At 32.7% G+C, this 26554-nt stretch overlaps 1 protein-coding gene across 1 annotated transcript in view; it reads left to right on the top strand.

The window, feature by feature from the left end:
• LOC103575228 (methylcytosine dioxygenase TET) overlaps positions 1 to 26554 on the top strand; it is a 67214-nt gene that overhangs the window by 12628 nt on the left and 28032 nt on the right. The gene's annotated exons all lie outside the window — the stretch shown is intronic.

The raw sequence follows: 26554 nt of genomic DNA, 5'->3' as shown, positions 1-26554 counted from the left end.
AAAGCTATAGATTTTTTCGCCTTTTCATTCATAAATTTTTAATTTTAATCAATTGTATAATTTATCATCTTTCGATTCAAAAAAATGGTTTTTTTTTTTTCACATTATGAATATCAGTTAGAATTTTGATTTTTGAAATATTTACGCATAAGAGTCGGGGAATTTTCGGGCTGATTCATTTTGCCCCACAATTTATTTACAATGAATGGAAGAGGTAAAAAAAATGAGATATTTATTAGGTACTGGGAGGTATAAATTTAAAATTTGTAATCAATAGTTTATATATTCATTTTCATATATATTTAAAAGAAATTAATGTTTTCGGTGAGGATAAAAAGTTTTATGAATACCCGATTATGCCGAAATGTCTCGGGGGTATAATATTTGATGATTTCAAAAGTTGATAATCGGTTTGGAGGATATCTGACAAGAGTTATGTATGAATACAGTAGTGGTATCTGTCCTGGTCGCTCTCCCAGCTATCAGTACATAGCTACGTACGTAGGTACACTTTAAAGCCCTCGAGTTTGCCGGCGATAAGGAAATATCGGTAATCCACTTGAAGATTTTATTGTGAGTCGAGAGAACCGTTTATCAACAGAATAACGTTTCGAAAATAATTCCTGTTCAAAAAACAAGGATAAAATAATATCAAGTAAAGGATTTTAAGGAACGGAAAAATTCGATTCCGGAAACTTTCGATTTCGTTTAAGTTCCAGGCTTGAAAGTCTTCCAAGGATGTGTTAAATTTGAGTTTTTCGCCTATTTTCGAATACTCACTTTTTTCTCGCCTTACACGCAAGTTGATAACATTTTCTGCGTAGGGATATATATATTTTGGGGTAGATATTTATTCTTCCGCGATTTTTACCACAATTTCCAGCTCAATCTAACCCCTGACGTAACGCCGCGATGAATTCTCGACCAATTTTAAAATAAGAATTTATATACCCCCTCCTCTTATATATATTTTAAATATATATATATGCATGTATATATTTAGACTCGCAGTAAATTGGAAGCTTCAATTTTGGGGTAGGTTAAGAAGAAACCATTTTACTTTTATTCGGTTTCCTACCTCCGGGCAATCGAATTTTAAAAATTTCAAATCAATTTTTTTCACCCACAAATTTATTTTTTATCGCTTCAAATCTGCACGAATAAATATACAGATTAGATTATTTAGACCCAAAATTAAACAATCAAGTTACTGAAATTTTAAGAAAAAAATTGGCTAAATCTGTGGACGGTCGCATTTACTTTAGCAATCACGGGTTAAAGGAAATAATTCCGGGATATTGTTGTTGTGTGTTAATATTTTTCTATGTTATTAAATATTTTTATTATTTTTCTTTTGTGTTGATCAGTAAAATATAAGTTGGCCTTTGCGAGTTTGTTGCCCTGGAGCCAAGATAACCCTGAGGAACTCGGCAATACAACAACTTATCGGGCACTTATCGCCTTTAACGGCAAAGTGAGCCGTTGCTCGAGCTATTTCAACTTTCGTCCACAGGTTATATTCCCGCTATGTTATAAATTATTAATCGACTTTTATTACTCGTACTCATAAATTCGTACCTCATAATTAATAACTAATCACTAATCACTAATCTCTAATGAACTAATTTAGTTGCGTACTGCACTAACTTGCTGCTAAATTCATATTATATTTTTTTTATTTAGTTATGAATTTTTCAGCGACTTACTAACCAAAAATTTACTAAAAAACATTATTAACAATTCTAACAATTTTAACAAAAACAAAATTACTAAAATTATGTATAAGTTGTGTGATGTTTTATATTAACATTTCGTAATAACATTAATTACTTAATTATAAGAAGTGTGTGAATAATTTTCAGATATAATCGAATTGAACAATTCAAATTTTTCAAAATTTTGACTTATATTTAAACTTTTGAATACTTGGTTCTAATTTCGAACTTTAATTTTCCATTTACATGAGATAATTTATTAAAAATTTTTAATTATAATTTATAATTAATTTGGATTAGTGAAAATTTTAAATTATTTAGTAAAAATTTTGAATTGTCCTTTTTGATGTAAACAACTCATAAATAAAAATTATCTGCACACCTCTAAAAATTACTAACACGAAAGAAAATAATAAACTCATTAATTACTAACACAATAATTAACTAACATACTAATTAAAAATGAGTGTAAAAATAATTAACATTGAAACTAACGAACTAAAAATAGAAATAATTACTTGTAATAATAAAATTAACTTTAAAGAAGTACATAAAAAAAATAGGTCCTTTGGTAATTGAATACGAGTATAGCCGGTAGTAAATACGGTGTAGGACGTAGTGTAAATTTTCCCTTGTCACTTGTAGATCAGCCATCGTCTGCCCTTTACGACATAATACACAACGAGGATATCCTCTTTCTCGTTTTACCTTTCATAGGCTTCCTCGTTTCGATTTATCGAGGAAACCGAAACCGTAAGCCAATGCGATACAATTATTTGTGAAGCTCTGTAGTTGAGTGAAACCGTCGGCTTGATCAAGTCTCTTGTTAAATATTTTTTTATAAAATTATAAATATCAAGCAGATTTATTATATTTTATAATTTATATTCCTCCAAACGCTCGTGTATTTTTTTTTGTTTGTCTCCAAAAAGTCATTTCGTCAGGAAATTTTTTAAAAAATCCTTTGTACTTTTTAACAATGGACTCTTTAATATTTTATTTAAACTTTTTACGACTGATAAAAATATCGTTTTATATCCTAGATTTTACCTGTTAGTATTGTGATATTAAATATATATCTATACATATACATAAGCACATAAAAGTGAATTTCAAGATGAATTTAGTGAAATCTTCCTTAAACTTCAAAGTACAAAAGACTTTTCTTTATCTTGGGAATCAACCACTCGATTATCTGTTTCCAATAATATATACGTATATATATTTTGGTCTAACTCTGTCTTGAATTTCAGCAAATACTAAAAATACTAGTATATATATGTATATATTTTTTAATACAGTTTTGGTCGTAGGAAATCCAACACCTCGTCGAAACTAAAAGGGCTTAGAAGTCGTATATAGACTTGATCGCACGTTAGTACCTACATATTTCAGGATTAACTCACCCCTTTTTTTGAATTTTTTTGTCCGAGGGCGAATCGCGAATGTGTGAAAATGGCGCGAAGGTCGATCAATTCAAAATTATCGGCTATATATATATTATATATATAACACCAATAATAATAATAATAAGACTAATAATAGTAGATTAACAAAATTGTATATTTTATACAACACTAATACTTTCCCAGTAATACCTTCTTAATAATTCTACGCCATATTTATGCCAGATGTACTATTAACATACGCATAGAAATCACTCGGATTTATTTATATTTATAATACCGACAAATGATTATTCTTTATTCAGATAGAGGTTCCAAGCCCAACAATAATCAATAAATAATAAATTATACTACGATTCAGTATAAATTCAAATAAATTCATTTGTAATTATTCACCAACAGAATAAAAAAAAAAAATCATTTAAAATTTACCTCGTGAAATCAATAACCAGCAGCGAGGCTGGCATTCATTAAATGAAATTTTAATAATTAATTTTGATTAAATAAATAAATACAGTAATTATTATATCGAATGGTTTTTAAATAAATAAATGACGGAGTAAAAAAAAATATAAGTAGAGGATATTATAAAAGTGTGCAAAGGGCAAGAGAAATGATGTTGGTAACGCGTGTCACGGAGCGTGCTACGCAGTTTCTGACGGTGGTAGGAGTGTTTCCTCGAGTCGATATATCGATCCCCACCCCCACCGTTGCTTCCTGGCCACGGGAATACAGGACTCTCTCCCATAGGATGAGTCACGCAGCCTCCCTAACACTAATACTCTTACTACTACTACTACTACTGCTCATAAATATATATACATATATAATATATATGTATATGTATAAGTAGTAGTAGTATGTACATATAAATATATGCCACCCCTATTTTACTTCATCTTTTACATTTTTCTCTTTCACTCACCACGTATTGCGACTTACACATATCCGAGCTGACACACGCAGAAATATTTATCCGATACGTGCGCACACATATATATTAAATATGTATGCGTATCAACTATGAAAGTATATGATCGACTTGTCAAAAGAGAATAAAGTGGTGATGGTGAATTTACACGTATTTTACTTTTATTTACCTTTTTTTTTGTTTTTACTCCTACTGCCTCTGGTTTATTTATATTTTTATTTGAAATTTTCTTACCGGGTACTTTTATTTTTTTTTTACTATTCTCGAGTACTTGAATGTACTCAAGTACATTTAGCTTCTCTTTTAGTAGAATTATGTAGAGTGAATAGAAGGAAAATGGAGTAAAATCTCTAGAATGAGAGAACTGAAATTTAAAGCTAGTTTTACATTATTCAGCGCGTGCTGTTTGTTGACGGAAACTGAAAAACGCCAATGGCTTTTTTCGCATTATTTTTTTACTTATGCTGAATTTTTAGTTTTATAAGTTTTTATTCACGAAAAAGTCGAGAAAGATGGGAATTTTAAACATTTTTTTGCAGATCATTGTAATTTATGGTCTCAGATAAAAACAAAATCATTCCAAACACGTTTTAGTGAACTTAAAACAAAATTTAATGCAAAATTTTGAACTTGAATTCGACGATCTTGAGCTTTTTTGAAAACTTGAAATTTGAACTGTAATTTAGTATCAAATTGTTCAGCCCATATTCTCAAAATTTTGAAATTTTTTGTATTTACGAAAAGATGTGCAATTTTCTAGTTCAACTTATAGATGTTTTGGAAATTTTGTTTTCTCCCGGGCTTTCAAAATTATTTTCCACGAATTTCAGATGCCAGGAACTAATTTTTGAAATTTTAGTCAATTGAAATTTTTAACTGAAAAAATAAAAAATCCTTTGAAAAATAAATAAATTCAGTAATTTTGATATTTAAAATATTTTTGAGTTATAGTTTGTTATTTCTTATCAGAAAAAAAATTAAGTTAATATTGTATATGAAAACGATTATAAAGTTTGTATATTTTTCTTTCTTTCTGTCAGATTATGTGTATATACACATATATATATATATCAGTATATATATATCAGTAAGGATTTTTTATTTGATCTATATACATTTATATTTCATTTTCGTGTAAACTGAGGCTGTGTAAAGTCGAGCAAACTTCCATTCAAAAGAATCAACAGAATTATCTTGAGATAACAAAAATTTAAAACTTTTAGATATCGTAAACATAAAACCAAAAACTGTATTAAGGATTTAAAAAATTTAAGTTTAATAAATGGTCTTCAATAAACAAAAAATAAAGATTAAAAATTACTGAGTAAAAAATATGAGGAATGGCGATGAGATGCAATTAACCCGCGGGCAAATTTCTTCCCAACTTTCGTCGACATTAAAAGTTATACGGCCTTTTCTCCCTAAAATTGATCTCTCTAGGGAAGCGGAATTTTTCGCTGCCACACCTAATCGTCGCTTCATTTTATACAAAAAGAGTAAAACAGAATTCAAAGTACAAACGGGTTGAAAATCAATTCCCTTCTCACAGAATAATAAAAAAATTAATTTTTACTTAAATAATTATAAAAAAATATTTAGCGTTTTAAATATATGTAACTTGTCATGCACACGTGTGTCCTCACGTGCACATAATAATATATCGTCAGTGCCCTTAGCGTGCAATTACCGTTGAAAAATGCAAAACGTACCCCGTACACGTCAATGACATTACCAGCGAAAAAAAAGTGAAACGAATAATATTTTTCCAATTCTCATCGACGCACCCGGACCTTTTTAAACACACCCGTGTAATATTTGTCATCGAATCCAAGGGTAGAATATACATCGCACACACAAAAAAAATTTCTGATTCATTGATAAGTTACGAGTCAAATTTTTTTTTTTATTGTCCACAGTCCCCCAACATAAAAAATAATTACTACGTTTTTTTAAATAATAAATTTAACTGCAACGAAATTTGCAAAAAAATGTTGATAAAAAATCAACAAAAACTTTTTTTAATTATTAGATTTTTGGCAAAGCCAAATTTTAAAAATTTCATGTCTGTAGAGTGTGATAACAATAATGGTAGTAAGGAAAAAGAAAAAAGAAAATTATTGGTAAGACGAAATAGATCCGAACTAAATATCGACTTAGCGAGAAGTTGTACAGAGTGTGGAGTAGAATTTGATGGGGGGAATCGGCGACGGCAGGGGAGAGCAAAGATGGGGTACATTGACGGGGTGAGGGTTACAGGGGATGCAAACATCACGGGAAGCCTCGTAAGGATATAATCCGGCTAGATTCGCCGTATCGATTTTCTAGGTGCAGTGGGTACGACGCTAAGCGTGCGTATGTGTACGCGTATATTTTGTGCGTATGCGTACTTATATGTGTATATGTATATGTATACATATATGTTGTATAGAGTGTGATATGTGTGTATACGTAAGTGCGTGCGTGCGTGATGCTCGAGATATATCGCTCGGTTGCGCGCACGAGGCTCCGTGACTCACTACTTGTCGTTGTCGTTGTCGGCTGTACACTATATGCTTAAAAAATATATTCATTATTACTAATGTTAACTCAACCGATCAGCTTAATTTAAACTAAGCATCATTCAGAAATAAATAAATAAATTAATGAATTTTAAATTATTTTTTAATTTAAATATAAATTAAATTTCCCGGGTCGATATTTTTTTTAATTTCCCTGAGCTCAAGACACCAACCTCCAAGTTAAATACGCAATGAAATGAAATTACACCAAGTTAATCTCATTTTACAGCGATTAAAATAAATTAACAAAATCCTGGAAACCAAAATGTTAACAAAAATTTTCTTGTCTGCCCCGAAATTACGGGAATTAAATATTGAAATAAAAAATTACGGCCTTCTCCCTTTTACAAGGCAGACAAATACGTATAAAAATACATAGTAACCCAAAGAAAAATTCCCTCGAAAAATAATATTCAATCAATGCACTTGTTCAGACACGCGAGGGAGTCAAGAAGTTCCTTAGGAGCACGTGCTACATGTACACTTGGTATTTCGTCCTTATGCCCTATTCTCCCTTCTCGTTCCAAAATAAATTTTTACTCTTTACTTTACTCTTATTCGTACATTTTAGTGTTGTCTACTTTGCATTATTATGTACGTGGGTACGTGGACTACTGTGCATATATTTATACCTATATATATATATATACAGATCTACAAATACATTTAAACATAACAGGTAAAAAAGGGCCTTACAGCTGTCGGACAGCTGCTCCCCTCTGTCCTACATACATAACATTGTCGATTAAGCCAGTCGTAGTACATACTTCATCCATCCATCCATATATATATATATATATATATATATATATATATATATATATATATAAATAAATATATGTTCAGTGATAGAGATAAAGAGTAAGACATGTGGAAAATATATTTTATATGTTTCAAATGCACGTGGCATTTACGTATGAAGCCTCTGATATACTTTGAACGAGTACAATTAATGAGAATTAGTGTCCTTTAAATATAACATATATATGGTGGTTTTTAAAAAATTGAGAATTTATTCCGAGCAGTAGACAAAAATGAAGATTTTATTAATATTCCTCGGTTCAAAAATTCTAAGCTCGATTTTAAAGCCTCGAGGATAAAATTAGTATTTTCTTATTTGAAAAAACAAATAAGACCGCGAGATTGAAATTGTTTTGTTACAACTGAGTAAAGATGATCATTTTCTGTATAATGAAAGTTATATTTGCTAATGAGATTTTGAACCCATTAAAGCCGAGAATAATTTCAGAGGATTTTAATTTTTCAATGCCAGCGACCTTTTTGATGTCTTAAGAGATTTTAAACTCAAGAAACTGCTCCATTGTAGATCTAAAAATGATTTACGTAAACGAATCATTAATTACCGGAATTCAAAAGTTGGAAAAATACTGAAAAAGTGTTGGCGCGAACTTTCAAAATTATGTGAAAATTTTTCGAGGGGGGAGTAGTTTTCAATGAATGGGTAGTCATTTTTTTACCTACTGGCAGAAAAAATAAAATAGCCGGTTCTTTTGAGTCACCCTAATATATATTTATAATTTTTTTTCCTTTCTATTTTTTTATTGACAAGCTTAGATGCGAATGGTTAATAGGGGATGTCAATGAGATAGCTCAAGCATTAACAATCCTTGTCGCTGTTTTTCAATGTCTGCTTTATAACAACTAAGCTCGATTAATTCTATTAAATTTTCTTATTATCTTTATTTGTATTATTAACGTTGAGTGTACAATATATATATATATATATATATATATATATATATATATATAAACGTGCACATGGTATATATGTATGTGTGATATAAAATATGATGTGATTGTGAGTATTTTATTTAAAGTACATATATATTAAAAAAAATAAAAAATAAAATTGATAGATAAAAATTGTTTTAAAAAGGATGTGACTCATACAGTTTATTATGATTAATATGTATATATATAAAAAAATATATATTTGAAATTATTATTTAAAAATACCCTGAATTTTTTATTTTTAAAACAAATTCATTTCTTTCATAAAAAAAATATATTTGTTCAAGAAAAAAAAATATCAATAATTAATTTATAAAAATAATTTTTTTAAAATGACATATGAATGTAATCAATGATATAGTTATGAAAACAATAGACCAATATGAGAGTTAGGTCAAAGTAAGAGAGCGCTGGCGAGAATGATGTCGACAATGCCTAGTTGATTGTCGGTTTATTATGACGTCATAAAAGTGAATCTAGTATATTAGTGAGACACATACACACACACGTTTCGCATCTCATTTGATCTCCTCTATTCAATCTAGAATAATCATCAGAACTATTTATAAAACTTTAAACAAAATTCGTCTAACGTGAAGACAAAAATACTTATTTTTATGTTTTCAAGTATTTAAATAAATAGCCACGACATTTCCACGAATTTCGGGGATCAAGGTCGGGTATAAATGTCCACAGATCTGGATTATCTGAATAATCGGTTATGATAGATATAAAAATATAAAGATATAAATTTACGTCGATGAAAATGGTCATTTTTGTCTTTGCTCAAAGCAATTTATCATATATATTAGATGGATTTTATGACATCGCATTGGGATAGTTATAGTCTGCTCCGTGTGAATAAAGGGCGAATGCTATAGTTAACTATATATATATATATATATATATAAGCTTGAGTGAACTAGAGTGGTATAGAAGAACATGATTTATTTGCGCCATGGGGCACCACCGTAACGCGTCATATTTCTTTCGGCTGCGCCCAAACGGCTTTTAAGTTTAATCGATGCTAGGCAATATGGCCGAATTCAAAGTCAGTCAACTTATTTATTAAATATTTCAAAAACCAATTATTTAAAAAAAAAAGTATGACAATAAGTTTGAACGAATTTGGCCACTGAGAAATAGAGGATCAGAAGAAATGGAGGCGGGTTTCCGTGGTTCGTTGAGAAACACAATGAAATTTTAATTTTAAGAGCACGGTGTAGGGCGAAACAGACGCAATTGGCTTTGAAGCTCACGTACGAGCGGGCATATTTGGTAGCAAATGTGCGCACACACGTACAGCGGTTAATTCTAATCCAAATGGTCCACAGCAGCCCTGTTGCTAATCCCAATTACGAGTGGCCATTAGTTTTATTCCGAAAGAAAATCGTCCCAGTTTGTCAATTTATCTGTGTGTATATATAAATACGAAGTGTGTATATAAATAGTCTTATTTGTGTTAGTGTCTTGTGCGCTTGACTCCCTTTCATCCCCTGTTTCGGTCCCCTGATCGATCCGCCGAACCACTACCTTGATTTATGTGCCACGCTAATTACGCTCATTTACATCCAGATAGATCAAGCCGCTCAGATCAATTAAACTCGTCCAACGCACCCTCATATTGGATTTATACTTTTATTTAGTGTCATTCATTTTCTTTAAACTTTCATTTTTAAATTCTAATCCCGCTTCAATTGCTTTTCTGTATAATTATTCTTTCATCGTAAACAGCAATAAATATACGAAACAATTCAAAACAGAAACAGCTCGATTTATAAAATTTATAAAATATTTACTATCAAAATACAAAAAAAAAAAACATTATTTTTACTATTTATCGTCACTTCTACTCTAAAAAAATTTTTACCTCCTACCGATTATTCGCTTTATATTTCAATCTTGGAAAAAATATATACATTTGTATTGACTCTTGAAAATTTCGAATTTTTAACACTTTTATAACTGTCAGAGATTTTTCTATAATGTCAAAATTTCAGCACAGAGAATATTTATTTTTGTATTTTAAGAGGGAAATTTAAAATAAGCGAGCTTTGAAATTCTAATTAAAGCTGTAAAAAGATGAAAATGAACGTGCGTTCAGTTGATGACAAATGATTTTGTAGAAAGAATATAAAGATGCTGCGAAACTACAACTGATTCGAAATTTAAATTTAAGAAATTCGGACCTCATAAATCAGCTACATAATAAATTGTTCTATTCTGTAGACTGATCATGGATACAAAGATGGAATATATCATTTTTTCTGGTTAACAACTAGTATGTATTGTATATATATATATATATATATATATATATATATATATATATATTGTAGAGGTGCCTATTAGAAACTAGATCCGCGTAACAGCTGCTTGACTCTCGAAACCGGAAGCTGTCAGCCATTTTGTTTGCACAGTTGTCATGGTAACGATGGGATATTTTTTTGGACATCTCGGCACGTTGTAAAGTCCAGTATAAACTAAAATAAGACCAAAAATGAATTTAATATAAATATAAATATCAGAGACATAAGAAAACGATGGACCGAAAAATGAGATATTGAACCCGGCTATCAATAATTCTAAAATCGGACAATTCCTGTGACGTAAGAAGCTGAGGGGAGCCCGTAACTAACAGGATTCATTGTAGTTTATAAGTTTAGACTAGCATCGAATAAAACCTTGAGCTTTTTCATCCTTCATGCTGCTGATTTTAGATTTATAAATTTATTGCTTTCGATAGTTCTCCCGTCTGCAACTTCAATCTTCTCTTCCTCTTTCTCTTTCTCTTTCTCTTCCATCTTCCATCTTCCGTCTACTTACACAACAGATGGCATTTTTGATTACAATTAATCCGATATAGCTTTCTTTGGCTCCTAAAAAAATTTATAGTCACGCACATTTTATTTAAATTTCAATAAATACTGATCCTGTCACCAGAATTATTTATAAAAATACAAATAAATTAACCAGACAACGAAATCTATCTGATTAAAATCGTTTACACATTTACACGCTTATCGCAGCTATTAATCTGCTAAAGTCAGAACGAGATATTTAGAGCCTTAAAAGACTTGTATCCAGCTATAACATCTTTTTTTTCTATTAAAAAAAAAAAAAAAAGGAAAACGTGCGGTCAGTCCAAACGAAATGAAAGTATATAGATTGTCATCTACACCGAACAGAGCCCGTGGAACAAGTGGAAGACAAAACTACAATTGTTAAGACAAACATCTGCCGTCTTATGCCCTGCCCTCGTTAAGATTCTCTCCTACAAGAAAATGCACCTTCATTAAATATAAGACCGAAGAACACCGAGGTAACATTTTTTAGGAATAAAAATACCTTGAGCGAGAGTTGAAACCTTCAATCGAAATTTTTCGAATTGGGTGTGTTTTAATTTTTTAGTTCACTCGGGTTCACTACATCTTGAGCTCTACTCGCGTTGACTTTGCTCTCAAAGTTAGGCTCAGGCAGATGTTTTAGACTCAAGTAGCATCTATGCTCCAAATGAGGACCACGTGTGGAGGAAATCCATTTCCTTTTACGTTGTCTTTAGGCAACTTCTCACTTTTTAGTGCCCGACATAACTCTGACAGAGTATGAGAGTGCACGAGAAAGACCGACAGCTGCCATCAATATCGATTAGTGCACCTTTGGCTTTCTCTTATTTATCTAGGACTCCAAAATAGAATCTATTCACCACAAGTGGTTAGGGCTTCTTTATTCCTCCCTTCAACCTTTCTCGAGATTAATCGTAACCGTGATAGGTTCCTCCCAAATTTTCTCTTTGCCATCCGCCAGCGAGACAAAAATTAATTATTTAAATTCACACGCTTATAGGCGCCCGAGACATCAGAACAGCTGTCAGCAATTATTACAAAAATCTATCATCATCGGGCGTAATTCTGTTTGTTACCTGCATACACTTTTTTTCACTGCATTATTCTTTCTGATAGTGACTATGATTATCATGACGATTAGCATCATCGAGAGTACTACCAGAGATTACTAGGCTCTAAAACCGATGATGCGTGAACCCAAGTTTCGTTATGTTAAATATAAATACATGGGTACATCCTATTTATAGAAAAGCTCATCATTCTTTTATGAAAAATTTCAATGCCTTTTAAATGAAAAGATAAATTTTTTTGATGCCATACCATGATTTCATATATTTTGATAGAAATTTTTTTTCAATAATAGACTCAAAAAAGTCAAATAAATTTCTCATAATCTATAAGCCTATTACAAATTATCTTATGTACTATATCTATATACGTATATATACATATATAAAGTAGACATTGGTACAGTATGCGACCGTTACAAATACGCTTGTCGGTGCAACAATGGCCGATATTTTTATAGCGATTTGCTACGGCAGCTACATCAACACCGACCGGTTTTTCAGCGTGTACTGAAACATCTGCCGCTTATTCGTTTCTTCAACATCTCCATATGTCTGTTTCGTTTGCTATATATATGTATTACTATATTCGAATATATATATGAGGTCAAAAACATTGCACTCTTATTTCACACACACATGATTATTTTGAAAGAAAAATAATTTTGTCATTGTCAACAGTAAATGACGAATTTTCCCAAGCGGCATTAAATGATTAATTGAAGGCGTATATAATACAATATATACCTCTATATACATATATATATATATATATATATATTTTTTTTATATTGATGAATTAAATATCAAAAATGATAAATAGTAATATTTTGAAAAATGAATTAATAAATAAAGTATGAAAAAATGCGTTTAGGTTTGTCTGGACTTTAGAGGCAGCTCTCAATGCAATCTGTGCAAGTACCGAGACTCAGATTGAGGATTGACATGCTAGAACGAATCATACTTGCGAATTAGTTAATCAATCAATTTCCCGACGTACTACTCTCGCAATGAGATCTCTGCGAATTACATTAACCTACAGACATATATAGACATACGTGTATAAATATGTGTGTACACGGATATAGTTACTCGGAGTGTGTCTATCATAAAAGAACGACGCGGTCACTCTGTACAGATTATGGATCACGCTATTTGCAATCTTCAATTCTATTATAATATTTATCAATTTAATTTTCATGTTAACCCTCTTTTAATTTAGTCATTTTTTCTTGTATAGAAATTTTAATAATTCATTTTTATGAAAATATTTTTAATGATTGAAGTAAAAAAAAAAAAAAAAAGTAGTAAATTATTAATATATGTAATGTGATATAATCACCAGTTAGAGAGTGTGAAAAAAAAATTAATATTTATTATTAAAATTTATTTGAAGGCCATAATTTAAAAGTGTAGTGCGGATGTAGCATCTTTGTCAGCATCAGCGGGATTATTTTTCAAATTTCCCAAGAGACTTCCGGTGATGTAGTGATAGTGTACATACTCTTAAAACATACATGTACATGGACACGTACGAGACACTCGACAGTCACAGAGTCTGATCAAAGTGGCCATAATAACAAACGCGTTAATACTTATACACATATTTTATATTTATAAATCTGTACGTACGTGTACCCGTGATTTATATATTCGTATATTAATATATATAATGTCCTCGAAAGTTGAGAGCGTATGCGTGCTCTCAGGGCACTCAGTCTATTATGCATCAGCACGTTTACAATCAACGTCACGCATACATTCAGCAGATCACGTAAAAGTCAAATCTTGTGTTACACAAAAATACATATCTCCCATAATAACAATAATAATCATAATGGTAATCATAAAAAAATCCCTTGTTACCTAAAGTCGAGGCGGCTCTAATGCAGATCCAGATCCAGTGCAAAAACTTTTTAAAAAATTCGTACCCCTGATTTACATTTCAACGAAAAAATTTATTCCGAGACATTAATTCAAAATTGTATAATTATTTTTTTTGTACGTAAACCGGCTTAAATAAATATACAAACGTTATTTTTTTCGTCATCCGGAAGGCAATTCAATCAACAAATGCGGGTGATACACAGCGAGTAGATCGTGGGAATAAGCTGCCATTGCCTGGATCATAAGAGAAAATTTTTCAGGCTAATGTACCCTTATAGACTATCATCAACCTTTTCTACCCTCATACACACGTTACCTCATCATTTATTTAACGATAAACTTAACATTTAACCGAAAATATATTTTTCTAAATTCATTATTCATTAATCACTAAATCAATATACAAAAATTAATAATCGCTTTATTTTAATAAAAAATTACGTGGGATCTAAAATTTTCATTGAACATAAAAACCTTTGAAATTTTTTTTCCGTTCATTTTTCAGTTTCCTCGGTACAAAATCAGAACAGGCCATCAGAATATTTTCGAAATTAGGACTAAAAAAAATTAGTCCCCTACTTTACGGACTTTTGGGACTCTTCGGCATTATTGCGTCAAAATTTCGATTTTAGAGGCTTAGGTACCGTAATTTTTAAAAATAAACTGTTAAGTTGTTTGAAGTAGTCACTTAAAAATGACAAAATGAAAAAGTCATCGGTATTAATGTGAAAATAATAAATATTAAAACTAAACAAAAGGAATAAATGAATTTTCTTTCGAGCTAAAAAGTACAAAAATGCATTATTAAGTGGAGATAAAGCTTTTGAAGTAGTTGGTAGATTCTTAAAGTAACTTGACAATGGAAAGGAAAGCAGATAGAAAAGGAAATGGGTTTTTAATTAAAATCCTCAAGATTCTCAAGAATAATATGTGAATAACTGTGCGAAGAATTTCTTGATAAAAAATATTTATTAAAATTTAAATCCGAAAAAACCGGTCATTAAATTTTTAATTGATATTCGTGATAATTATTAATAAATACTCAGCAGGTGACTTAATTAAAAAAAAATTGAAATTCGAGCCCATGTTAAGTTGCTGATATAAATAATTGTTGGTATAATTGATAGAGATAAAAGAACCGAGTGAGAGGAAGAGTTGTTATCTGACGAAAGGGTGAGAACGAAAAAATGACGAGACCTTACAGCAAAGCAGCTGGCTCTGAAACAAGATAGTGTCGGGACATGCATAATAATCGGTTAACAGGTTTTATGAACCTGTAACGGTGCGGACACGACGGAAGCCGCACTCAACTACCGAGTCATCAGCACACAAGCCACTGCCGGGCCAATTTGCTACTCTGGTCCAGCTACTGCAGCATCATCCAGCCAATCTCTCTCTCTCTCCCTTTCTCTTGCTCTTACTTGCCCGTTCGACTTCCATCCCACTAAAGTCTCCACTTGTATGCTTAATATATTTATTGGACACTCGTCTCATCTCTTACTCCCTGATCCGAGCAGGCAGACCCGAGACCCGAGAGCTGACCGACGATAAATTGATTAGTTAGCCTACGATGGACACATCAGCAATCTGGGTGAGTGTATGCTCACTCGCGGATAGAAAAATCCTGGGAATGAGTCCCCAACAGTAAAGTTGATAGCAAAGTCTGTCTCTGTATATTAGCTACCGTGTGCACCGCACTGTCATTATCAGTGACAGCATTACCAATACCAGTTGTTGGTGATGCTGATGGAGATGTAGTGGTAGCCAATGAAAATAAAAAAGGATGTCAGATTGCCGCGGCGTCGGAAGCTACGGATTAAGTTAGGAAGTAGACTGTTAGCATGTCGGGATTAAAGAGCAAGGAGAGTCAATGAGATGGGTATAAACACTGTGAGATATAAAAAATAATTTATATTTTAATAGACGCTCATAAAGTATAAATTGTGCTGCAAATACTCGACATGTTTTGCAATGAATTCTTTTTTTTTTTTTTTTCTTAAATGAATACTGAGAGTGAATTCGGCAAACGAGTTATTTAAATGAAAAAAATGCTGGAGCACGTGTGAGGAAATCGCGTGTCCACATTTACGGTACGTGTTATCCGTGGTCATCGTACTACGCGGATTGAGTAGTACACATATACCAGTTTGCGTCTCGAGAGGGTGTGGGTGTGGGTGGTGGATGAGACAGCAGAGTATTATAGCGGGTGGAACCTTGACCTGAAGCTCGAGCCGGTTTGTTTGGGTTCCGCCTACGTCAAACCATCCCAGTATATCGCAGGGAACTTTGCACGCGACACTCTATCAGCCAGCTAGCCATCGACCGCGAGCCGCTTTGCTTTTGTTCTCATTAATACCCACCCGATAATTTACATTATGTATTTATAAATATATATATCTATATAAACATAACAGCGCCAGCGTTAATATTAACGTATGCATCAACATTATTTATGAATGTATGATACGACGTGCTGTCATAATGATGGATCGTAAATTTTGGAAACTTATCAAAATATCCTGTAACCAGAACGAATTTGGTTAATGGTTAATTAATGCATGGGAACATTACACGCTCGCAGTATGGCCGCAACATCTGTTGTTTTTTTTTTTTTAACATAATTTTTATTTAAATGGGACAGAGTTTGGTAACGATCGGAAGTCTATAAAAAAATTGATGCATTGCTGGAATTATTTACTGGCTGAAAATTTTGAGCCTGGAAAGGACTCAGTTTGACTTTGGCGATGGGAATTGACCCCAGCTGCTTTCCAACGGTATGCTTGTCAGAAATTTCATTGAAGGTAAGTAATAATATTATAACTGATGTATGAATTCGTAGAAACAGCGGGATTAATATTTCATGCTGCAGAAAGTTTGTCTGAGCGAGCGAATAGAAAACTTTTGAATCTCCGTAAGTTAGTAAAGGCGGTAACTGGATCGTAGCTGGTATAGCTACCAAGAGTCTGAGGCAAACAGTATTTCAAGTTAAACGCGGCTCGGTTCTAGCAGCGAATAGGCCCCACGGGCGTTAAATTCAAAGTTACGAGTGGCCTCAAGAGAGCCGATCTAATATCTGGCCGTTTCCAACCCTTGGAACCACTAGCACTTTCGGTCCTCAATACTGTTGAGCTTCAACGTCGGAGCAACTAAGAGAACCTCCAAATTCTGTTAAATTAAATTATGTGGATGCTGCCCTTTTCAAACGAACCGCGATATTACCCAAAGACCCTCACCCCCAGGCCACGGGTTTAATTTTCCATTTATATCTTAATGACTCTCGCCAACAATTTATATCGATTCCAATAAATTTTATCATCAACTTGACATTTTACATTTCACAATTTCTCTACCCCCGTCTTCCTTTCCTCGTTCTTTACTCATATTATAAAACTTTTTAATTATCCATTATACTAGACACCATTTTACTGATAAAAAAAAAATTTCGAAAAATAATAAACCAAGAAGTTATTTATCTTCGGTGTAATTGACTAACCGGAGTGACAAGTATCGCACAGGAAGGAAGGAATGATTGAAGACAAGTTAAAGAGTATCAGCGGTAGAGGTAAAAGAGGGTTCGGAGATAAAACCTTACGGGAGGCAGCCGCTTTATAGCTTTAGAGTGAATGCTCTGCTGTCAGAGTAATGCCACTGAAAAGACCCTCTTTAACATACACTGTCTTCCTTCCTCCTGAGACTGCGGCTTCAAGAACACGGGAGTGAGATAAAATACCAGAACACAAGCAGAAGGTATTACATAAACGCTTTGGAGCTAAACCCGGCGTATAGGTGATGCAAGGGCGTTGACGTTTGTGCCTGTTATCGGGGTCAGGGTCGTCGGTCGTGCATACAAGGGTTAGGGAAATCCACCGGTGGTTTTCCGGCTCGTCACGCCAACCCGCTGGGAATTTGGGTCGCTGATTCTTCCTATCCCTATATCTAGTCTTTCACTTCACTTATCCCCTATACCAATATCTACAACACGTCTGCGAGCATTCAGCACTCTTTCAATCCATTGTTTACTTGTCTATATATATATATACCCGATCATCCTTATCCACCAGCTACCTGAGTCCACGAACCCAGGGATAATCAGAGGAAATTCAAGCCAATACAAACACAGTAATCCCCAGTAACCCGTTTGCTGGAGCATTTGGCATCCACTTTCGCCGCCTGTAGAATTCCAAGGTTCGTGGAACGAAATGAAAGACCAGAACCAGAGACCAGCAGACCAGTAGAGCTCGAGGCGATGCATGATATGAGGAGACTCAAGACAAACGTGCCGACAATGGGCGGCGCCTTGGGTTCTTTTCACGTGGCTCGTGCCAAACTCACACATATAATACCCAATTGGGTTTAATGGGGGAGTACTTTGGATATACAATAATAAGAGTGGGGTATCCCGTGACTTATACAGTCCCTCGGCATTTTGGAGGGGTCCGTCCGGGTATAGAGCCTCGAGATTTTATAACATCAGGAATAGGTACCCGGTCTCGATACCCCTGCTTAATTATCTGTAGTGTTTGTATAGAATTTTTGAGCGAGTGTGAGTACTGTACACCCTCGCATATTCAACAAAACCCCAGACATGACACCTGGCGTGTCTAGACGTCTTCTTAAAGACCGGGTGCACATACTAAGATACATAATATACTAGCCCTCTTTTCTTTTCTCACTTTCTTTTACCATACGCACCGGTCCTCATTTTCTAATGCCACTGATTTTAAGCCCCATTTATACCCAACCTCTATTCGCCGGTGCCCGACTCGTAGCCCTTTAAATTTAAAGGGCTTTTATTTGTACCTTCCATGTATATACTTAACTCTGTCAAAAATATTCGGATAAGTCGCACCTATTCAAGAAATAAAAGTTAAGTAAAATAAAACCGATAGTATAGAGTAGACGCTACATATTAAGAAGTGGGCCACAACGTGTTGAAGATAAAACGTAACTGACCTATGACATTGGGACGATGAACGAGTGTGTTAAATAAAAAAAAAGCGAGGGTAATGGGCCCTTCTACCCCTCGCTATCATATTAAGATATCAAATGGCGAATATCCGAGTAAAGTCCCCTCAGAGACGACATGTGCCGCGACACGAGTCAAGTCTGAGCGTGAGGAGAAAGACCACCAGCTACAGAGGAGAATAAGCGACACCAGAGTTGCCGAACCACCTAGCCACCCTTTTCTAGTGTAACGTAGTGGCGTAATGTATCGCTGCCCTCGCTCGCCCGAGGACCCGGAGTCGGAGTAGTCGAATGAAAACGTGCTGGTACTGAGCGGGTCATGAATGAAATCCCTCCTGTAAGGAGGGTCGAGTGCTGGATATGCTGCCTGTTGTATGGCTCTGCTGTGTCGACCCTCTTTACCCATTCCACCTTTATATATCTCCACTACTATTCATTTATATATATATATATATTTATACATATGTACTACTCTCGGGTGACTCTGGCTCCACTCACCGATACGAGTCAGAGAAACGAGGAACGAGGAAAATCCCGCACTCGAAACAATAACATATCCACGTGGACATTCACGTGAGACACTGGTTGCATCGACTTGTTATTTTGCATCGCAAATTTACTTAAAATATTTTCCAGTCATAAATAAACAATTAAAACATAAGCTAATGAATCTTAAGGTTTTCGCTTAAAAAATTGCTCATTTTATTGAACAAATACGAATTTAAAAATAATTATTTTCGACCTTCAATATTGTGGTCACATAACAATCGTTTACCCTCCTAACAATTATAATTAAAACTTCCAGTAATCAACAACGCACTTATTTATGAAAAGCAACCAATCAGACTATATTCCTGTCTTCATTGTTACTCAGAAGTCTAAAGTATTTGAATTGATACCAGAATATGGTTTATTAGATAACGAATTTCGTTGTATTTAAATTTTATTATTTACAACACGTGTTTCTCTTGAAGGATACGGCCTCCAATTTGATGTTAATGTAGAAATAAGGAACATGTTACATATATTAGCAGAAAAAGGCCATGTGGGAAGATTTTTAACATTGTGACTGTTGAATGTCTAATGCACAGTCTTCGCTGTGTTTAAACTGTCATCCCTTTTATGACATTTAATCAACTTTGGTGGTCTACGCATCTGCTCGTTTATGTCCAAAAATAAATCTCTACAATATAAATATAATTACAAAATTATTTTCCTCTTGCTCACTACAAATTGATTAAATTATTTCACCTACATTCCAAAATACAAGTGTCCATTCCTAATATACCCTATGGTGTTTAGAATCGTCATATATATGTAGGTATATAAATATGTATAACTGAGTGTGTAGGTTGATGAGAAAGACGGTGGAAAAAGGGAGAAATTGAGAGAATGAAGGTCGCGATATATATTTGCAGTTGGTCTATTTCTGGCAGCGAATGCGGAAGAATTTTCTCTTCTATCCTTCTATCCGCGGGGGGTTACAAATCGACCGACCTTCCGAATCGCGTGAGTCAGTAATTTATCCTGCTTCCATACTCAACAGGAACGGCGCCAAAAAACTTTAAAGACACTAAAATATTTTTATTAATTATCCACATCAGTTTCGAAAACTCACGTCCTCTTGTTAACTTTCTTCATAAACTATATAATTTGCTTCTATTTTTAGTTTCCATATTAAACTTTATTTTTTACTCGTTTCTCCTTATTGACGTTTTTCTCTCTTTTTTTTTTTTTTTTTCATTAATAATTGAAACTTAAATTACCGGGTACGAATTTCGCAGGTGAATTTTTTTCGCGATATAATTACAGAGAGCTAAAGTTTTTTTCATTACCAACTCATTTTTTTCATTTTTTTTTTTTTTTTTTTTTTTTCATTTAAAAGGGGAAAAACAAGAATAGGTTATCGATATTCTTGATATGTGGCCTGTTAAGCAGAAAAATACAACAAACTTCTATAAATATATATCACATAAACATTTAAGTTCCCTCGATAGAGTGGGAGCGCTCGAATTCAGGGGAAAAAGGCGTGCATCCTGTATATATACATGTATATATAAAAATATTAATGTATATATATGGTTTTAAGGGCGTAGCCACGAAAGTTGCATACAGGGACGCCCTTACACACTCAGTGTAGTTAATATATATACATATACATATATATCGGATGGTAAGCCGCGAATATAGCCGAGAGGGCCAGCTGCAAGGCGCTCGAGCGCGACCGTGCCAAGAGTTTTGTGTGTGTATGTATACTTGGAAATGTTGTAAAAATAATTATTTAAGCCGTTTCCCAAGTATACTTGTACACACCTCGTATATATAGATATATATTTACAAAAGTAGTTGATTTGTGTTAGGGTTAAGGTAAAGGCCGCATCCGGGTCGTTCGCGACGTTCTTTTGTTGTCTTCAACCAATTATCAACTGAGCTGAGTAAATATCCACTTTTGTCTATACGTGATAATTACTTTTGGTTTCAAATTGTAATTATTTAATTACGACCAATTGTGACTCTCGATTACATTTTTATTATACTGAGAATTTTTTTTTTTTCCTAAAAATTCTGTTGATTTATTGTGTTACATTTTTTTTTATTCTATTGTCAGATGGCCACGTGGAAGATGAATGGACTTTTTTTCGTACAGATTGTTCGGAATACAATAGATCGAAATTAGATTTAACTAAATTTATTTTTATTTTTTAAAATGATTAATTGCTCAATGGACGGGATTTTTTTTTTTTATTTTTCTGAAATTGTTAATGAATACGAAATGTATTTTTGTCATCTGTCGTTTAAAATTATGCTAGGAGAGGTAAAAGCAATGGTTTACCACTTTAGGATCGATATTTATTTAATTATAAGAAATTATTGGAAAAGTTTACGATGAAATTAAAGTTTTTTGTTTACAAATTATCTGGGCTTTGTGCAATCAAAAGTTTTCGTTCGAGTTATCAAAGGAAAACATTTTATTTTCTGAAAAATTTAGCAGTTTTTTAGATGAAAATTTGCGGAATAATGCAGTCTATTGGTTTTTGATCAATAATTCAATAATGAATGCCGGTGAAAATTTCTTACTCCAATTAAGAGAACACGGATCGGCCATTAACGACTTTCTGTACAACAATAACTAATTTTGTACTTTAATTGATAGTCGGGTTGAAAAGGAAAGCAATAGTGTGTAGTGTAGAGAGGGGTGGTAAAAATAATTGCAATTTTTACGAGGCATTGAACGGAGGTTGTCTATCAATTTTAAATAATCGGGCTGAAAATGCGGGGTACGCGTCATGTTGATGTGGATGTGCGTGTGACGAATCAAGTGAACATCGTAAATTTTTGCCAGGTGATGCGGACATAATGCTAAATTATTATTGTTACTAAACCGAGCGTAGCGATGAATTGATCTCATGGCGAAATTAAAATCGATTCGTTGCAATCCAACGGAAACTTTGTAGTCTAGTTGGAAAAAAATTTTCGATTAAATGGAATTTGTTCTTCCTGCTTTTCGACTAGATAATTCAATGAATGATTTAAATTTATTGGAAATAAATATTGCGATATTTTATAGCTCTGAAAGTTTATTTCTTTCTGAAAACACTAAAACTTTTGTCTGCCCGAAAAATTTCAATCGACTTTTATAACTTTTCAGATAAACTCAGACTTTAGAAAATTATTTTGCCTTCGACATAATAAATCTTATCAGTTTTTAAAACAAAAAAAATTTTCAATCTTTTCCTTTAGAATTTTCAAAGAAATTGAAAAAATATTTTTTTTTTAAAAATCTATTAGAAAATTTTATGAATAGAAAAATTATTCAAAAAACCTCAAATGCAGAATTTGCAACAAAACTACAAATTTTTCAAAGCATGTATTCAAGATATAAAACCGTCACTTCAAACCTAAAAATTTATAGTTTTTGATAAAAGAATGGAAATTTTTTTTTAAGCCCATCTACAAAATCTTTTATGCTAAAAAAAAACTTGTTAATTATCGCTGTCAGATATATTTGATTAAGATGTCTTCGAGCAATTTCTGCAAGGGTACAGCCACGTCAGCGATCCGAAGCATGTAATTTATTAATACTGATAAAAAAATAAAAAAAGTGAAATTTTTTGGTTCGTTGACCTGATTTCAGTAAGAGTTAACAAACTTTAGTCCTCTTCCGGCGGAGTAGCGTATAGCATGCAGCATATAGCGGGCGGGCCATAACAACCTGTTCTAACCGTCCATCAAGGGTGTTCTAATGAAAGCAACGGCTCTTTCGGGCCGCCGGCCATCTGTCGTAGACACTCAAATGAAATGGTTTTGCCGGAATTAAAGTCAGCTGATAGGCATGCATGCACTCTACACACAACACTGCCCACTGAATAAAACGGGCCAGTCTTAACTTATCCCCTCTTCTTATCCTCATCCTCCTTCTTATTTATCTCCTCACATACTAAATTTTTTAACTTTCGCGATCGAACGTCCAGTCAGACTTATAGACCCGAGACCATCAGACAACACACGTACAGATCCGACATGACGAATTACACTCATGTCTAGTATAGCAGCTGCAAACTATTATACATACACATAAACATACTTTCGAATATATTTTTTATTTTCAAATAACCATTGCAACGCTTAAATACTTCCGATTACCATTATCATTCTACTTAAACACATTTTTAAGGTCGAATTATTATTTTTTTTTTCATTCCGTCCCAAACAAAAGTTTTAAAAATAAATACGGATAAAAATCACTTATAATTTTTTTTTTTACCCGTGACAAAAAAAATGTCATTTGTTTATAATACGGAAATCCGGTTTATTTAAAATTAAATTTATAACTTTTTTAATTACTTTTTTTGTCTTTTTGTACTGGTATCTATAAAAATAAATATATATGTGGATTTTTAGGGGAACCCAGGGCAAAATGAGATTCCTTTTTGTGAAAAGAAATTTTTTTTTAAAAACCTATTCACGGACTCTAGCAAATTATGGGAAAGTTGGACACCCTAAACAAGTCCAAATTTTTTCTTTGTATAAAAATAACAGAGCTTTACTTTGTTTTGGAATTTTATTTTGGTTCAGTCTTTGTAAATTCAAAAACTGAGTTAAATAACAAACGCTCGAAAAAAAAATTGTTGTGATGTTTATAGTGACCAACTTACCCCAGCAGCTCTTACATACCGGAAAATTTTTTTTCCAGAATTATGTTTCATTTTGCTTCGGGGTTTTTTTGTACATTATATGTATATAATATAATATAATATAATATAAATATATATAGTAATATAGTCTATTGTAAATTTTTGACTATAATTATTATTATAACATATGGAACAAATGGTTGGTATATATTTAATGATAAATAACAAGATCCAACTGTCGTTTCCTATTTCATAATAAATATGTATTTTTTTTTTTTTTTTATTATTATCAAAATAAATTCTTTTGAAAACATAATTAGTAGCAAAGTCAAAAATATCATGAATAAAGATCAGACATTTTTTATCAATTAGCTTTCATCAGCTAAAATTTGCCGTCTTGACTCTTGGTGATAATTTTTATTGCTATTATTATTTTTATTATTATTTATATGAAATATTTTAATTAGCTTATCGTTAAATCGTTGACAGCTGCCGCGTGTACGCGCGTGCTTATAATTGGCTCAGTGTCTTTCGCGTTCTTAAATGTAATATAATGCGAAATACCGTATTCATAATACATTTGGATACTTAATAAATTTAAATATGTCGAAAATGAATATTTAGCATTCTCGCGCACACCACTTTCTTTAAGGAAGAAGTAGAAGTAAAAGAATATAAATAAACGAAGGACAAGTTAAATTATATAAATTATCCTGAGCAATTATTGACCGCCTTTAAAAACATTTCTTTTTTTTTTAACATGAAAAAGTAACTGATAGCTCGAGATTAAAATCAACCAGAAAATAATTAAGGAAACAAGAATATCGTCGCATGTCAATAATAAAAATTTAAACTCATGTTTAATTAATATTACAGATTTTTTTCGACAGATAATGTCATACTTGACAATTTTATTTACGGAATATCATAAATATAAATTTCATCATTAATTATTTTTAAAAATATTATCTTTTCGGAATATAAACATCTATTATCTGCTTGAGTAAAAAACTTAGAGCCAGAAAAAGATGAAATTTTTTATTGGCCGACAAAAGGCCCAGGTAGTGAACTTAAGACCGAAAACTAACTAGGCTGAAATTCATCTGACAACTAGACCGAAAAAAGGCCGATTCAATTTATCGGTCGATTTTCGGGATGTCTATTCAAAATAATAAAATTTCGGCCAACTTTCGCCCTCATTCAATAAAATTCTACAGTTTCAGCGCGATTTCGACCAAATTTAGACTTTTTGCTGTATTTCTAGCCCAATATTTTTTCCCAGGTGATTTTAGTCATTGCCAAAATTTTTTTTAAATGACATTTAAAAAAAAATGAATCTATTAACTATTAAATATAATTTTCAATGAGTGATGATATTTTATTAATATAAAATTTTTCTACATGACTAATCTCTGCAAAGATTTTTATTTTTACATCGAACCCAAACTGATTATAGATATTTCCCTATCAACCCGGTTAATCTCATTAAAAGTTGGCCGCACATTTAAAAAGAGCTTACACATTTATTCTTCCATGCGAGCAAACCTGTAGCAACCAGGGGATTGCGAGTTGAATCCTGAGGATCCCACAGGTTTAATAGGCGAGAAAAAGTAATATCTTTTCCTCTATTAATTACGCTCTGATTCGCGCCCTATCCATGTCCATCGGTAACCATTTCCCTTTTTTCTTCTCACTGAAAATCTGTTTCCCGATATTGACATTTGCCATGGCCCCTTTTCAATCCCGGCTTTGTAACACAGCCGAGAACATACCTGATTCTGGTTCTAGGGCTGAGTTCGATGTTGGTAGCGGAATGCCGGGGTTGCATAATGGGATTGCGAGGGAAATCCGTGGCGATGGTCAAGAAGGGTGTTATACAATGTTATGCAAGGAAAAGTTGTGTATATATTACATGTTTAATGTGTTAAGAAGAGGAAGACACGAGTAAAAAAGACACGAGTTCAAGGCACCCCTGTCTTTCGAGCGTGGGTTTATTTAATGCGACATGGATACTTTTGTTAGGTGTGAAAATATTCCCAGTGGGTTTGCTAAGTGAAAATATTAAAAAGGTACATCATGTTTATGTGTATCGATGCTATTAATTTACCTTTTTACAAGAAAAATATAATGAGAGCAAAAAAAACTGATTTACATTTTCTAGCCTTCATTTCCTCGTTCTCACATATTTTCATTGAAATTATGTACGCTATGGATTTTTTCAAGACAATTATTGAAATTTAAATGAAAAAATATATTTTTCGAGCCTTAGAAGTGGATAATTTTTTTTTTAGT

Source organism: Microplitis demolitor, chromosome 3 (genome assembly GCF_026212275.2).
Source record: "Microplitis demolitor isolate Queensland-Clemson2020A chromosome 3, iyMicDemo2.1a, whole genome shotgun sequence".
Taxonomy (NCBI): Eukaryota; Metazoa; Arthropoda; class Insecta; order Hymenoptera; family Braconidae; genus Microplitis; species Microplitis demolitor.
This window is presented reverse-complemented; position numbering and strand designations above follow the sequence as displayed.